The sequence below is a fragment of the Triticum dicoccoides genome, chromosome 2A (genome assembly GCF_002162155.2).
Source record: "Triticum dicoccoides isolate Atlit2015 ecotype Zavitan chromosome 2A, WEW_v2.0, whole genome shotgun sequence".
Taxonomy (NCBI): domain Eukaryota; kingdom Viridiplantae; phylum Streptophyta; class Magnoliopsida; order Poales; family Poaceae; genus Triticum; species Triticum dicoccoides.
In genome coordinates this window covers 548,807,914-548,822,700 of record NC_041382.1, presented here as the reverse complement: position 1 = coordinate 548,822,700, position 14,787 = coordinate 548,807,914, and the positions used below count along the sequence as shown (strand labels likewise).

Sequence of the window (14,787 nt, the reverse complement as noted above, 5' to 3'; positions counted from 1 at the left end):
CCGCGGTCGTCGTCCTGCACCCCGTCCCCGAACTGAGGTAGAGGCAGCGTAGGGGAGGGGCCGACGCGGGGGCGCGGGGTTTCTAGGGTTTCGAGGGGGGCGGGCTCGGGGGGAGGCGGCTCTTGAGGGGGAGGAAGGGGAGAGGGAGGCGGCGGGGGCGCCTGGGCGGCTGCGGCGGGGGCGCAGTGGGTCGGTGGTGTATGGATGGGGGAAGATTATTAATGGCGCACCCCCAGGCGGTGCGCCATTAGAATGTTTTTTTCATAGCAATGGCGCACCAGCGGGACAGTGCGCCATAAGTATTCTTTTTTTAGATAGCAATGGCGCACCAGCTACCCGTGCGCCATAAGTAAGAATTTTTTTATTATTTTTTTAAAAAATGAATATGAATATGAATATGAAACAGTAATTTTTTTGATAAAAACAATAATAATTGTTGTTTAACAACAATTGTAGTCTACACTTTTTTATTATTATTTTTAAAAAAATTAATATGAATATGAAATAGTAATATTTTTTTATAAAAACAGTAATAATTTTCGGGTCGGCGGCGACGGTGGAACGGGGGAGGGTGCAGGGGGTGCTCGTCGGCGGCGGTGGAGCGGGGGAGGGTGAGGGGGGGTGCTCGTAGGCGGCAGTGGACTCAGCATACTAATGGCGCACCACACAGACATGCGCCATTAGTAGTTTTCCAAAAAAGTAAAAAAAAACTTATACTAATGGCGCACCATGGCACAGTGCGCCATTACTAGTTTAAACTAGTAATGGCGCACTATGCAACGGTGCGCCATTAGTAGTTTTGCAAAAAAGTAAAAAAAAAATACAGTAGTGGCGCACTCTATGGCTGGTGCGCCATTAGTAGTTCTAACTACTAATGTCGCACTCTGCCCGGATGTGCCATTAGTATGTTTGAAAAAATGAAAAAAAAACATTTTGTTACTAGTGGCGCACCGTGTGCCTGGTGTGCCATTAGTGTCTTCCACACTAATGGCGCATCACCACATGGCGCGCCATTAGTATATAGTAGTGGCGCACCACTTCTCTGGTGCGCCATTAGTGTCAATTTCATCTATAGCCCTTTTCCTAGTAGTGTACCATGGGGTCGTGTTCATCCACCGCCCCCACTTGGAACTGTTCATCCACCCTGCCAACAACGCTCACTGTTCATCAAGAGGCACCAGGTTTGATCGACTTAAGTTAGCTGCAGTAGCGAAGGAATCACTCGATCGGGTTCAGTTAACAACCATCGATCGATCGCTCGGGTTCAGTAATGCGTAGCCTGTAGTGCAATCGCTCGGGTTCAGTAGGCGAACGCCTCGCTTTGGTTCAGTTAAAGCCCAACGCCTCGCACCCACGCGCGTACGTTTATGAGAGAAACGCGCATCGCTTGGCCCCCGACCACCCACCGTAACCGAGAACTGCCCGATATTTTCCTCGCCCTCGCTTCTACCATGATTTTTTCCGTCATGGACGGCCCAAAGAATGTCACGCAGCTGTGTCTCCGGCCCGCCCAGGACAAAAAGCCCATTTTATGTCATGATTTTTTGTCATAGAAGTAGGAGCCCACCACATCTATGATGATACCGGGTTTTGTCACAATTATCGTCATAGCAATGTCATAAGCATGACAGAACAAAAATCATTCAGCCCAAAATGTCACGGATGTGTCTTTTTTTGTAGTGGGAGGATCGCTCGGCCAAGGACTCTCAAAGCAGCACCCTGCAGCTGGTTGGAATGCATCGGTTCCAGGATGGCGCTCCTGAGGCCTCGGCCACCCCAGCAGAAGACCAAGCCTCTCAGGACGGAGCTCATGAGGCCCTGGCTGCCTCGACCGGTGACCAGCCTCCCGAGGCCGCCGGGCCTCGTGAGGCGCAAGGCACCACCCACACTTTCGCCCTCGTTGAGCACCCGGTGTACTTCGTCAGCACGGTGTTGTGTGATGCACGGGTGCGCTACCCCATGCCGCAAAAGCTCTTGCTCGCGCTCCTCGTCACCTCATGCAAGGTGTGCCACTACTTTCATGGCCACCCCATCAAGGTCGTCTCAGGTTACCCACTGGAGAGGGTGCTTAGGAGCCCCAATGCGGCAGGAAGGGTGGCAGAATGGAACATCGAACTGCAAACATTCCAGTTGGAATTCAGCACCACCAGGGTCGTCAAGGGCGTCACACTCGCCAACTTCGTGGTTGAGTGGACCGACGCCCCTAGCTCTGAAGCAGGGGAGGACTCATCCCTCTCACCAGGAAGTGAGGCACTAAACGGCTGGGTCATGTACTTCAACGGCACCTTCGCGCGTCAGGGCGCGGGGGCTGGCGCCGTGCTCATCTCTCCCACCCAGGAACAGCTTTAGTACCCAGTGCAGCTCTTATTTCAGCAGGGCGGGAAGGTCTCCAACAACATCGTGGAGTACGAAGGCTTGATCGCCGGTCTCAAGCTGCGGCGGCCTTGGGAGTGAAGTGCCTCACCATCAAGGGCGACTCCCAGCTCCTCATCAACTTCTCCAACAAGTATACGAGCAAAAGGACGATCATATGGAGGCATACCTTGCGGAGGCACGAAAAATTGAGAATCAATTCTTGGGCGTCGAACTACAGCATGTGCCGCGCGGCACGAACAAGGAAGCTGACGACATCGCCAAGAGGGTGTCCCGGCACTTGCCCTAGGAGCCTGGCATCCTCGAGGAGAGGCTCTTCAAACCATTAGCAGCCCCTCCTACTGCGGAACCAAAACCGCCTCAGGATGAGCTCCCACCAGCACCCCTCTCGGGAGCCCCCACTTGTGGCCCGACCTCGGGAGCGCGCCTACTCCTTACGCTCGAGCCTCAGGAGGGGTGCTGGACCGAAGAGTTCAAGGCGTACCTGCTTCATGGGACCCTATCGGAGAAGGAGGAGGACGCGGGGCATGTGGCTCGACAGGCCACTGCCTACTGCATCCGGGACGGTGAGCTTTGTAGGAAACGGCCAAATGATGTTTCTTTACGATGCATCTCCAGGGAGCAGGGACATAAGCTGTTGACCGACAAACATGGCGGGGACTGTGGGCATCACTCGTCATCGCGCACCCTCATGGGCAAGTCATTCCGCAGTAGGTTCTACTGGCCCACGATGCTCAATGATGCCACCGAGATGGTGAGATCTTGTGAAGCGTCCCAATTCCATGCGAAGCAGATCCACCAGCCATCTCAGGGCCTCTAGACCATCCCACTCTTGTGGCCGTTCGTAGTCTGGGGGCTGGAAATCTTGGGACCGTTCCCCCGGGCGAAATATGTCAAGTTGCGACCATCAGTATTGGTCACTTAAAGGTCATTGTTTTTCAATTGCGACCTTTTTGTGACCAAAAACAGAAGGTCAAAAGCTGGCGGTCGTAAACTGAAATTAACGACATTCTCACAAAAGGCTGTGGAACCCATGACCTTTTGTTTTGGTCACTGGCTGTCTACCCAGGCCGCGTCGGATCCGATGTGGCAACCCGACATGGCAAAATTGCGACCAATTGAAAAGGTTGTTGATAAGATTCAGCCCGGTCCGATTAGGTGTCTATATGGGCTGAGCCATTAATTCAGCCCATTTATGATATTTTTTCCTTGATGTTTTTGGGCCTTTTCTATCATGGGCCTTTACCTTTCCACATAGTTCGTTTCCTTTTTGTTTCTATTTTCCATTTGAGTCGAGGCCTGCTTATAGTACTTCTGAATAGCTTTTGAGCCCTGGTTATTTTGGGCCATGTCATGTTAATAGTACAAGTATAATTGGGTCGTGGCCACTATCAGGTCCAGTAAGAACATTTCCTGGAGAATTTAATATTCAAGTAAAATGTACACAGCACATTACAGGAAAATAACACATACAACAACAAATAAAATTTCATTTCACTCCTACAGCTCACTACATCATAGATAGTACATGGCAATCATTCAATTTTACTAGGCAGTATACGAGTACATCTCATTTCAAATAAACAGTACTTCTCTTGGAAGCAAAATAGGCCGCCACACGCCATGGTGCGCCATATTACTCGATCTAGCCCCAAGTAACCAGAAGTGCTTCTTGCTCCCTTGGCCCAGCTCCTTCCTGCCGAGGATGGATGAGACTCGGATGCAGAGCTCCCTGCACATGACATATTGTGTCAATGCTTGCAGCAATAGAAGGAACTCACATACCCCAAAGATTGACTGAATTGAACTGTTATATAACTGAGTTAGAGCTGGCAGAAGTTGCAGGTAAATAAACATCCATAGAGCTAACATGTTGTATTTCTATAGAAAGAAGCATCAACTCACTATTCTACAGAAAAAGCTAGCCCATACATGCACAGGCATGAGAACGGTACATAGAATGAAGCACAGGGCTAGTACTTGCTACCCTGACATTTCAGGCATTCTAGTGTTTAGGAGATTTGACTTCCAGCAGAAAATTAAATCTATCAACAACCCTAGCTAATAATAGGAAATTAAACTGTATACTACCAGGCAAGACACAAACTGCTAGTCCTGATATGAAGTGCAAGCATCTTCAGTAGTTGAATCTAACACATAGTCATATATCAACCAATAATAAGGGGGGAAAAGAACAGGGAACAGCGAGGTTATACCTGATCTTCTTGAGCCTCTCAAGGTCATCCCTGAGCTTCATATCGATGGCATTGGAGACGACCTAGGAGAACGTCCCGTCCTTGTAGTCCTTCTCCCTGTTCAGGAAACAGTCCGACACCTTGAATTGGCGCGGGATGTGCACCACCACCATCAGAAATCCTTGTCAATTTAACATTCAGTTTGTACATACACTAATTACATATTAATACAAAGGGCCAACAACAGCCATGCTAAAATCCCTATGAATGTTCATAGGAAAGCTTTATAAGCATATGAAAGTTCCAATTTGATGAAAATTTCTGCTAGACTACCAGTGTTACAATTTATTTAACACGATGACCACCACTATCACAACATGATGTTTATATAATATCTTAAGTGATCTTAAATAGCTAGCAACAAAGTCTACTGCAACATCTCAGTCAATCAAATCACATATGGTTGTGGGACTATGATTAACCAAAACAGTGCAAATCAATCTATTATAAGACAAAATAATGTTCATTTAAGAAAATATCAACACCAAGCACTCATTCAAGTGCACAAAATTAACAGTACCATAATCTATATGGTTAATGTTCAAACACACATGTGATATCATATTGTCAAATGCATGCACATATACCACTAATATCTTTGCAGCAGCATTTGCCGCCATTTTACAAATAATCAAGCTACACAATATTACTATGTTATAAATCAAACATGGGTTAGACAGAGTAATGTTTTGTGTCAGGATCAGATTGCATGGCAGGACTACAGTATAGAGGAGATCCAGGCTTGGATAAAGCAGTACTACTTCAGAAAAAGAACAAGACAACATCACTAAGAAGATAATCAGAACCAAGTTGCTGTTGGACGACTGGCAAACAACATCTTACAGAGGCAATTCTAATTTCTGGTTGAGCATGCACATTAACAATTAGCATGTGCTGATATGTAGCATAGTTTGAACAGGGTACAGCCTGGGAATTTTTAGTTATTTTGTACAGCTGGTGTTGCGTTGATGATGTCGGAATCGCCTGAAAATTCAACTAGGAACAGAGCATGATTAGAAACCCAGTTGTGGTATATCAAAGTATGAACCAGGCTCTGTTTGTAAAGCGTCCCTAAAGCGTCGCTTAAGCGACGCTTAAGCGTTAGAGCGCCCTCTAGGCTCAAAGCGTCCAACTCGCTTTAGGCATGTGTCTAAGGAGTCCGCCTTAGACACTAAAGCGTCTGAAGCGCCTGCTTAGGCGTCCTGATTGGCGCTTTAAGGCAGAGAGCACGCCTTAGACTTGCCAGGCATGGTACAGAGATTCCTGGCAGGGAAACAGGGTTGGGCTCACATTTGAAACAGTTACAGGAGGGGAAAGAAAGAGAGAGAACCAAAACCAGAGCGTGCAAATATCCAGGCTTTCAGCTCTTTCCTCTCTCCTCTGGCAGCAGCTTCCTCAGATCTGCACCAGCCTTTTCTGCTCTGTTGTGTGTTATGCTATGCACAACTCCTCTGCTGTTAGGTGCTACTGCCTCTCTTATAGCAATTGGCTAGTTGCTTACTGCTTAGTGGATGGATCAGAATATATGGGCTCACTGGTGGATTAGAATCAACATATATATGTCTCACTAAATGGTGCTCTATTATACTGCCCATCAGGTTCAGAGTCTGTCTAAAGCGTCGCCTCGCTTTACGCTTTATCGCTTAAGCAGTGAGGCGCCCCCCTAGCGCCTCGCTTCGCTTTACCGCTTTATAAACATAGGAACCAGGTAAGACAATGAGAAATGTGGTGGTATATACCAGGGTCGATGATGCTCAGGCAGCAGACTTGGAAGTATTTACCAAACGTAGTTCCCATATCAACATTTTTCGGAAATCAAACATTCGGCGCTGTTAATTTTGAACAACATATTATTGAGACAACAAAAAAGTTTGACATGATTATGACTGCTTTACCATCTTATTCACAATTTCAAACTATTTATTAGCTTTCTAGAACATATCGATAACATACTATTTATGAATGTTGCATACGCATCGCCCCATGTAGCATACATACATACTACACATTCTAGCAGCAGCAAGTGAGCTCCATGGAAAGGAAGCAAGATGCACAAATGCTAACCCAATTATACTATTTTAGTTAGAAGAGAGGTATTGTGTGAGGCAATTTAGGCCAAGCAAGCATCCACCCCAATCCACTCCAGTCGGCCTCGCAATGATCTTCGTTGAGGGCAAATCAGTCAGTAATCACAGCAGTAGCAGCATGCTTTGGTTGAACAAGGCCGGGTGGTGAAGTGGCCACACCTACTACCACTGCTGGCTAATGAAGAAAATCCCCAATGCGCTTTGCAAAGCAGGAGGGTCGATCCCTAAGCTACGAGATCGATACTACTAGCATCACCACATCAGCAATAAGTAGCTAATAAGGCCTCTGCCCTTAGCCTGCGCAGCGCACCTACCGTTGTTTCTTCTTGGTTGGTGCGGGGTGGCGGGGAGATGATATCTAGAAATAGCGTGCAACTTAACCGCAACAGCAAGCAAGGCGAAGCAAAAAGGGGGGCAGTTTCCTACGCGGCGAGATGCGCTGGAGACTGCTGGACGGTTTTACCTTGACGCGGGTGCCCTTGGCGGCGAAGCCAAGCACGACGGAGAGGACGCCGAGGAAGCCGATGAGCGCGCACACCACCACCGCCTTCTTGCAACCCACGGCTTGCCTCCTCGCCCGCCGGATCTGCAGCCTTCCTCCTCCCCGATTCAAGCTCCACCAGCACTCACCTACAACAGCAAGCGAGCGAGCCAACTACTGGATTTGGCGCGCGCGGGGTAGCAGGTCGCGAGTGCGGCCTCGCGGAGCGAGACTCTCCTGGCCACGGTGACGGCAGTCGCTAGGAGTAAGGCGCTCAGGTCGGCCCGGCCTTGGCGCCACAGCACCACGTCTACGGTGAGGGTCGTCGACGGGGGGTGGGTTTGGGGGCAGCGGTGGATCGAGATCTAAGGGAGGGATAGGGCGGCAGCTATGGGTGCGTAGGAGAGGGGGGGACGAAAGGATGAGTGGTGCGGGTTGTGTTAGGGCTAGCTAGTTGGGTGAGACGGTGAGGGGGTCAAGTCTGCCGTTGGATCCAGGACGATCGGACGGTTCAGATCGCCCACGGTAGGGTGATCCGGAGGAGACGTCCTGATTGGTTGGAGACTACGGGTGTAATTTAAAATATAGTCTCTAAGTGCTAAAAGCAAAAGGGTTTATGAAGCAACTACCAATGATATTTTGCAAAATGGAACCACTAAAATTTTCACTCAAGTTATACCATATTTTATGGATGATAACCAACTTGTATGCATTTCCAATCGTTCTAGGCTTTTTTGGCCATTTAAACCAACTTGTACCAAATCGGGAGGAACCGCGTCAAATTTGAACTACAACAACTTCATAGTTCGCTCACTGTTTTTTCCAAAAATCATTTTTAGGTACACATGTATATATATATATATATCATCACAAAGCACTATGAGTTTTGTAAGATTCCACCCGTAGCTATGAACGGTTATGCCCACAGGTTTTAACTGCGTTATGAAATTGGCATAAAGAATTAAAGAAATCGAATTTTTTTGGAAAACCTTCGCATTGTGTCATCATATGTGACCATGTTTCTAGGAAAAAAATAAACTTGTAATACGGTAATGAGCTATCATGCGTGAAGATTCATGGCTTTCAAGCCAAATGATCAATCTTATGGCCACATTCATGTCATAGTTTGTTCAAATGATCTCGTATTGTGCACAAGGGTGCATCCTGGAATTCGAAACAGTGTTGCCTAAGGAAGTTATCATTTCCTTTGCATGAAAAAATCATTTTCAATTTTTTGAGTGCCCAAAATGAGCTTTTTTTGTGAAGGACCTACCAAATATTTGTTGCAAAATTGTACCAAATCAATTTTCCAAAATACTAGGACATATTTAATGCACAGTTGACCAAATGGTTGGGTGTCAAAAGTTTTGATCCACCTCTTGTGAAAAAGACAAATTTCTGCCGATTTAGTAGGAAGCAGGTCAAATTTGAACTGAAGCTGCCTCATAGTTTGCTCTTTATTTTTTCCAAAAAACATTTCTAGGTACATAACTATCTATTTAATCAGAGAAACATCAAAAGTTTACCAATATTCCACAACTAGCTAGGAACGGTCAAGCCCACCGTTTTGACCGCATTTTGAAACGGGTATATTTTTTTCTAGAAAAATCGAAAAATTGCAAAACCTTTGCATTGTGTCGTTATATGTGACCAAGTTACCAGGTAAAATAATAAACTTGTAATACCAAAATTATTTTTAAAAAGTGTTCTTAGAAATGAGATATCATGCGTGAAGATTTATGGCTTTCAAGCCAAACGATCAATCTTATGGCCACAGTCATGTCATAGTTTGTTCAAATGATCTCGTATTGTGCACAAGGGCGCATTTTGGAATTCCAAAGAATGTTGCCTAAGGAAGTTATCATTTTCTTTGCACGAAAAAATCATTTTCCATTTTTTGAGTGCCCAAAATGATCTTTTTTGTGAAGGACCTACCAAATGTTTGTTGCAAAATTGTACCAAATCAATTTTCTAAAATACTAGGACATATTTAATGCACAATTGACAAAATGGTTGGGTGTCAAAAGTTTTGATCCACCTCTTGTGAAAAGACTAATTTCTGCCGATTTAGTAGCAAGCGGGTCAAATTTTAACTGCAGCTGCCTCATAGTGTGCTCTTTATTTTTTTCCAAAAATCATTTCTAGCTACATAACTATCTATTTAATCGGAGAAACGCCAAAAGTTTTCCAAGATTCAACAACTAGCTAGGAATGGTCAAGCCCACCGTTTTGACCGCATTTTGAAATGGGCATAAATTTTTTTAAACAAAACAAAAAGTTGGAAAACCTTCGCATTGTGTCATTATATGTGACCAAGTGACCAGTAAAAATAATAAACTTGTAATAAGAAAATTATTTTTAAAAGTGTTCTCAGAAATGAGCTATCATGCGTGAAGATTCATGTCTTTTAAGCCAAATGATCAATCTTATGGCCACATTCATCGCATAGTTTGTTCAAATGATCTCATATTGTGCACTAGGGTGCATCTTGGAACTCCAAACAATGTTGCCTAAGGGAGTTTTCATTTTCTTTGCATGGAAAATTCATTTTCCATTTTTTGAGTGCCTGAAATGAGTTATTTTGTGAAGGACCTACCATATATTTGTTGCAAAAGTGGACCTAATCAATTTTATAAAATACTAGGCCATTTTAATGCACAATTGACAAAATGGTTGGGTTTCAAAAGTTTTGATCCATCTCTGGTGAAAAAGACAAATTTCTGCTAATTCAGTAGGAAGCGAGTCAAATTTGAACTGCAACTACCTTATTGTTTAATCTTTATTTTTCACAAAAATCATTTCTAGTTACATAAGTATCTATTTAAGCATAAAACATGGTTTGGTGGCGATATGTCGAGTTTTGGATGGTGGCCCAGGGCCCCAACTCCAAAGCGCGTAAACTCGCATGCCCGCCGCTTGGTCACCGCGTGACCTTGGTGTTGACATGCGTTCTGGGAGGCCTAGGCATGTCTAGTGGGTTGGGCACTCCCCAGGTAGGTTCTAGGAATAAAACAACAACAGAAGAATCTCACGAGGGAACCGACCTATGCTCAAACATGAATTAGCAGCCAAGTGTTTGATTAGCGGTATGGGAAATGCACGTGGCCAATGGGCTTGTGTTTTGGCTGAGGATGATCATCTACTAAGAGGGATGTCTTCAAAACATTTCAGCTCAAAAGGAGGATCCTAGGTGGTACTTGCTTTGCAAAGTACCACACTGGACAAAACTATGAATGTTGAAGCTGGGCTCAAAATAATGAATGGATTGAGCTGAAATTTGGTGGAGGCTGGTTATTTGGGCATATGAAAGCACTCTAGAAAATTGATACTATTTGGACATGCCAAAGTGTTACTTCCTTCACAATGCTCTTCTCTGGACAGAAACTTGGGAAAATTAGAGAGAGAAATTGGATGAATGAAATGCGCTTGTAAATTTTTAGATCATTTGGGTAAGCCTAGCTAGTACTTACTTCACAAAGCTTCTCTCGAGGTAGAAACTTTGGAAATTTCCTGAGAAAGATTTACCAGGAAAATGGAGCTGAATATTATCATGTGGCGATGATTTGGGTATGGAAGAGTGCCCAAAAAGTTTTAGGGTAATAGGAGGGGTCTAGATAACCCTTGCTTTGCAATGTGCCAATCTGGCCATAAAATATAAATCGAACTTGGGCTCACATAGATGATTTAAATGATCTGCAATTTGGAGGAGGGTGATAATTTGGGCATATGAAGGAACTGTATAAATTTCATGTCATGTGGATATATAAAAAAGCTACTTCATTCACAATGCTTCTAGGTGGACAAAAACTTTGGAAATTTGCCGAGGAAGATTTGATAGGAAAATGGAGCTCAATTTTGTCATAAGGCAATGATTTGTATAGGAAAAAGTGCCCAAAAATTTCAACGGCAATCAAGAATATATAAATAGCACTTCCTTCATAAAGTGCTGTTGTGAACAAAATAGGAAAATGAATATTGTTGAAATGTTTTTCACTAGGAAAGGAAGGATTTTTACATATTTGACGAAGATATGACCCAAAGAATTTATGAGATTTTTTTGGGAATTTTAGGAATGACAGAAATATAGGTTGCTTCACAACCTAGGGAAAAAATTGTCACATGGGCATGACACATAGGCAAAACTGATGAGGTGGTGCCAAGTCATACCAATCCACCACAATTTACAAGGTTATGACCATCTATATTGGTCATGATCAGCTAGAAATAAGGCAGTGGACTAGTGTTGTCTGCTTTATGACTATTTCGTGTGAGGAAATTACGACCTTTCTGACCAAAATGGTCGATATAGTTAGGGTTTGGAGCCCCCGAACAGCTTTTGACCAATTGGTCTCAAATGGTCATAGATCTATGACCAATTCTTCCAGGGCCATTGACACAAGGTCACTAGTTGACATATTTCTTGTAGTGGCCCGTGGGCTACTCCTACCTCTACATCGTCATGGACGAATTCACCAAATGTGCGGAGGTGGAGGTTGTCCACACTATCCCAGCCGGCTCGACAGTCAAGTTCGTCAAGGTCCTCGTGAGCCGGTTCGGGGTTCCAAATCGCATCATCACCGATAATGGCTCGAAGTTCACTAGTAACCTTTTTAAAACATATTGCGCTAACCTTGGAATGCAGATATGCTATGCCTCAGTGGCACATCGCAAGAGCAATGGCCAGGCCAAACATGCCAACGCGGTAGTCCTGAGAGGCCTCAAGGCAAGAACCTTCAAGAAAAAGCTCGAGGCGTGTGGTTGGGGCTGGTTGGATGAGCTCCAGGCAGTGCAATGGTCCATCTGCACCATAGCGACCAAGCCAACAGGCGAGACTCCATTCTTCCTCGTCTACGGAGTAGAAGCGGTTCTCCCTCACGAGGTCAGGCATCGCTCCGTGTGGGTCTTGGTGTTTGACGAGGCATGCCAGGATGCCTCATGGGGGATGGACCTTGTCCTAGGGGAGGAACGTTGCCATCAAGACGCGCTCCGAGCAGTAACGTACCAGCAGGCGCTACAGTGGTACCACTGTTGCAACATCTACTCCAGGACGCTCGAGGTGGGTGATCTCGTCCTGAGGCGGGTGCTCTCCAGGGAGGGGCTGCATAAGCTTTCACCCATGTGAGATGGCCCGTTCAGGATCGCCCGTCTCTCCAGGCCTCGTGCCGCGCACCTAGAGACGCAGGACGGGATCCCCATCTAGAACGCCTGGAACAACTAGCACCTCTGGAAGTTCTACCCATGAAGCAAGACCCGTGCCTGTGAAGGTCTCCGCTCATGACACTCTCACGTAATAATGAGTGGGGCTGTACACGCCCCAGAGCCTCCGGAGTGCCGCCCTCAGGCCTCGGGGGCTCCCTCACAAGTCCTAGTGGTAGCACTTAGCTCCGCACTGGTGAGAAGACTAGACTAGGTGCCGGGTGCGTCTGTTCATTTGCTTGCTCTCTGTAGCTAGTTTGCAACTTCTTAATGGAATTTCGAGTTCTCGTGTTTTTTCGCCTGTGTTCTTGGCAAGTTGGATTCTCCCCTTTTTTACTTCTCTCGCCTTACAGTCTTTTCTCAGGGGTCGGCAGTTGCCCGTCGTGCGCCTCGCGCGCAGGGGTTGCGCAGGTGTGTGTGCGCGCTGGGTTCGCCAGCGCCACAAACATACTTCACCGAAGCCCTATCACCAGAGCCTCGGCGTCTAGAGCTTTGGCTTCCTTGATCCTCGCGAGGCGCTCTCGAATGAGCTTGTGGGCGTGAGCACACTCTAAGTCCATGCCCCTCGGCCAGCGCGACGCGATGCACTAAGTCACAGCTAGCTCACGCCTGACGGATCCTAGGGGCTCGCGCAAGATAGAGCAAGGCACCCCGCTAGGTTTTCTAACATCTCTGCAGCTCTAATACATGTCTAGAGGCCAATGGTGTCACGCCCAATATGCGACTACATCCTAAAGGAACTCGAGGGTCCCACCAAGGATATAACCGCATATTGACACACTTTTGCAAGGTGGGTATCATTACATCGTACCTTTACATTATATAGTTGGGATACATACAACAGGGATACAATGCCACATGAATACATCAACATCACACATAAGAACAACATCCGACTATGGATGAAACACAAACAGAAACTCAAACGACATCCACCCTGCTAGCCCGGGCTACCGACCAGGAACCTAACCCCTGATCAAAGAAGAAGTAGAAGCAGAACTCCAAAACAAGAAAATGTTGCTCTCACATCAGATCGTCGCATTACATGTACCAACAACTGCTGTTGTAGTAAACTGTGAGCCACGAGGACTCAGCAATCCCATTACCATGGGTATCAAGACTTGCAAAGCTTAATGAGAAGGAAAGGATAAGTGGTGAGGTTGCATCAAGCAACTAAGCATTGTATGGTGGTTAACTTACAAGTACAAGAGTAAGATGAGAAACTACGCAACGGTCGCAAACTAGTAACGATCAATAAGTGATCCTGAGCTACTTACGTTCAAACATAGCCCAACCGTGTTCTCCTCTCGAACTTCCCCAAAAAGAGACAAACACGGTTATGCACGCGGTTGGTTTATTTTAATTGAGTTTACTTCAAGTCCTCTACAACCGGATATTAACAAATTCCCATCTGCCACATAACCGCGGGCATGGCTCTCTAAAGTTTAAACCCTGCAGGGGTGTCCCAACTTAGCCCATGACAAGCCCACGATACACGGAGACAATCCTCCATCGCGGGACACTCCGATCAGACTCGGAATCCTGGTGCACAAGACATTTCGACAATGGTAAAATTAGTCGAGTAAGACCTCCTAGCGTGCCGATACTCTGATAGTAGCCGCGCGTATCTCGTCTCAGGCCACCTCCAAAATATTATTTTATAAGTGGCACAAAAATGTCCTCGGAATGGGATGAAAGTAAGCATGTGGTCTCGTTATAGTGTAGGTAGACCGCCTGCCAAATTTCGTCGCATTCGGAGTCCATTCGAAAGCCCAACCGTTAAACATACAACCGCAATATAGTCGGTTTATTCGTCGGACGTTTTGGTCTCCGAAACTGCCGCGGGGCCTCTCCTGCTCTTCTCTCTTCTCACCCCAAGGCTTCTCTTCATAGCCCACTCCCACTCTAACCAGCCCACTAAACACCCCCTCCCACCGGAACCATCGGATTGCGATTGGAGGCTCCGAAATGCTCCAAAATCCCCCTAACCCTAGCACTTACCATAGACAAACACCCCCTCCCTCCATTTTTGGTAGCCTCCCACCTCCTTCCTTGATTTCCGTGCCTCCCAATCATCAACGCCGCCGCCGCCCGCCTCATTTTCCACACCGGTGCATCCCTCCGCGCCACTTGGCATCGCCCCACGGGCCAGCCGCCGCCCTACACGCGCCCGTGGCCAACCGTAGCCGGCCACGTCGCCCCGCGCCTTCCCCCTCAGCCCCCCGCCGCCGTGGCCCGCCAGGGCCCAGGGCCGGCCTGCCCTGGGTCGAACGGGTCTCGCCTCCCCTGCGCACCGGGCCAGAGCGCCCTACGCTCCCCTCCTGGAGCTCTGCCGCCGCATCCGCGCTCGGCTCCCCGCGACCCTGTTCCGGCGAGTGCGCCGCCGCCTGCCTTG

General features: G+C 46.8%; 1 long non-coding RNA gene and 1 pseudogene across 1 annotated transcript; both read right to left on the bottom strand.

Annotated features, from left to right (window-relative positions):
• LOC119357941 overlaps positions 1-14,787 on the bottom strand; it is a 131,763-nt pseudogene that overhangs the window by 101,492 nt on the left and 15,484 nt on the right.
• Positions 3,848-7,627, bottom strand: LOC119355316. The gene is made up of 3 exons (XR_005171536.1): positions 7,179-7,627; positions 4,590-4,708; positions 3,848-4,105 (listed from the first exon to the last, which is right to left on the bottom strand). It is a non-coding gene; the product is annotated as an uncharacterized LOC119355316 (long non-coding RNA).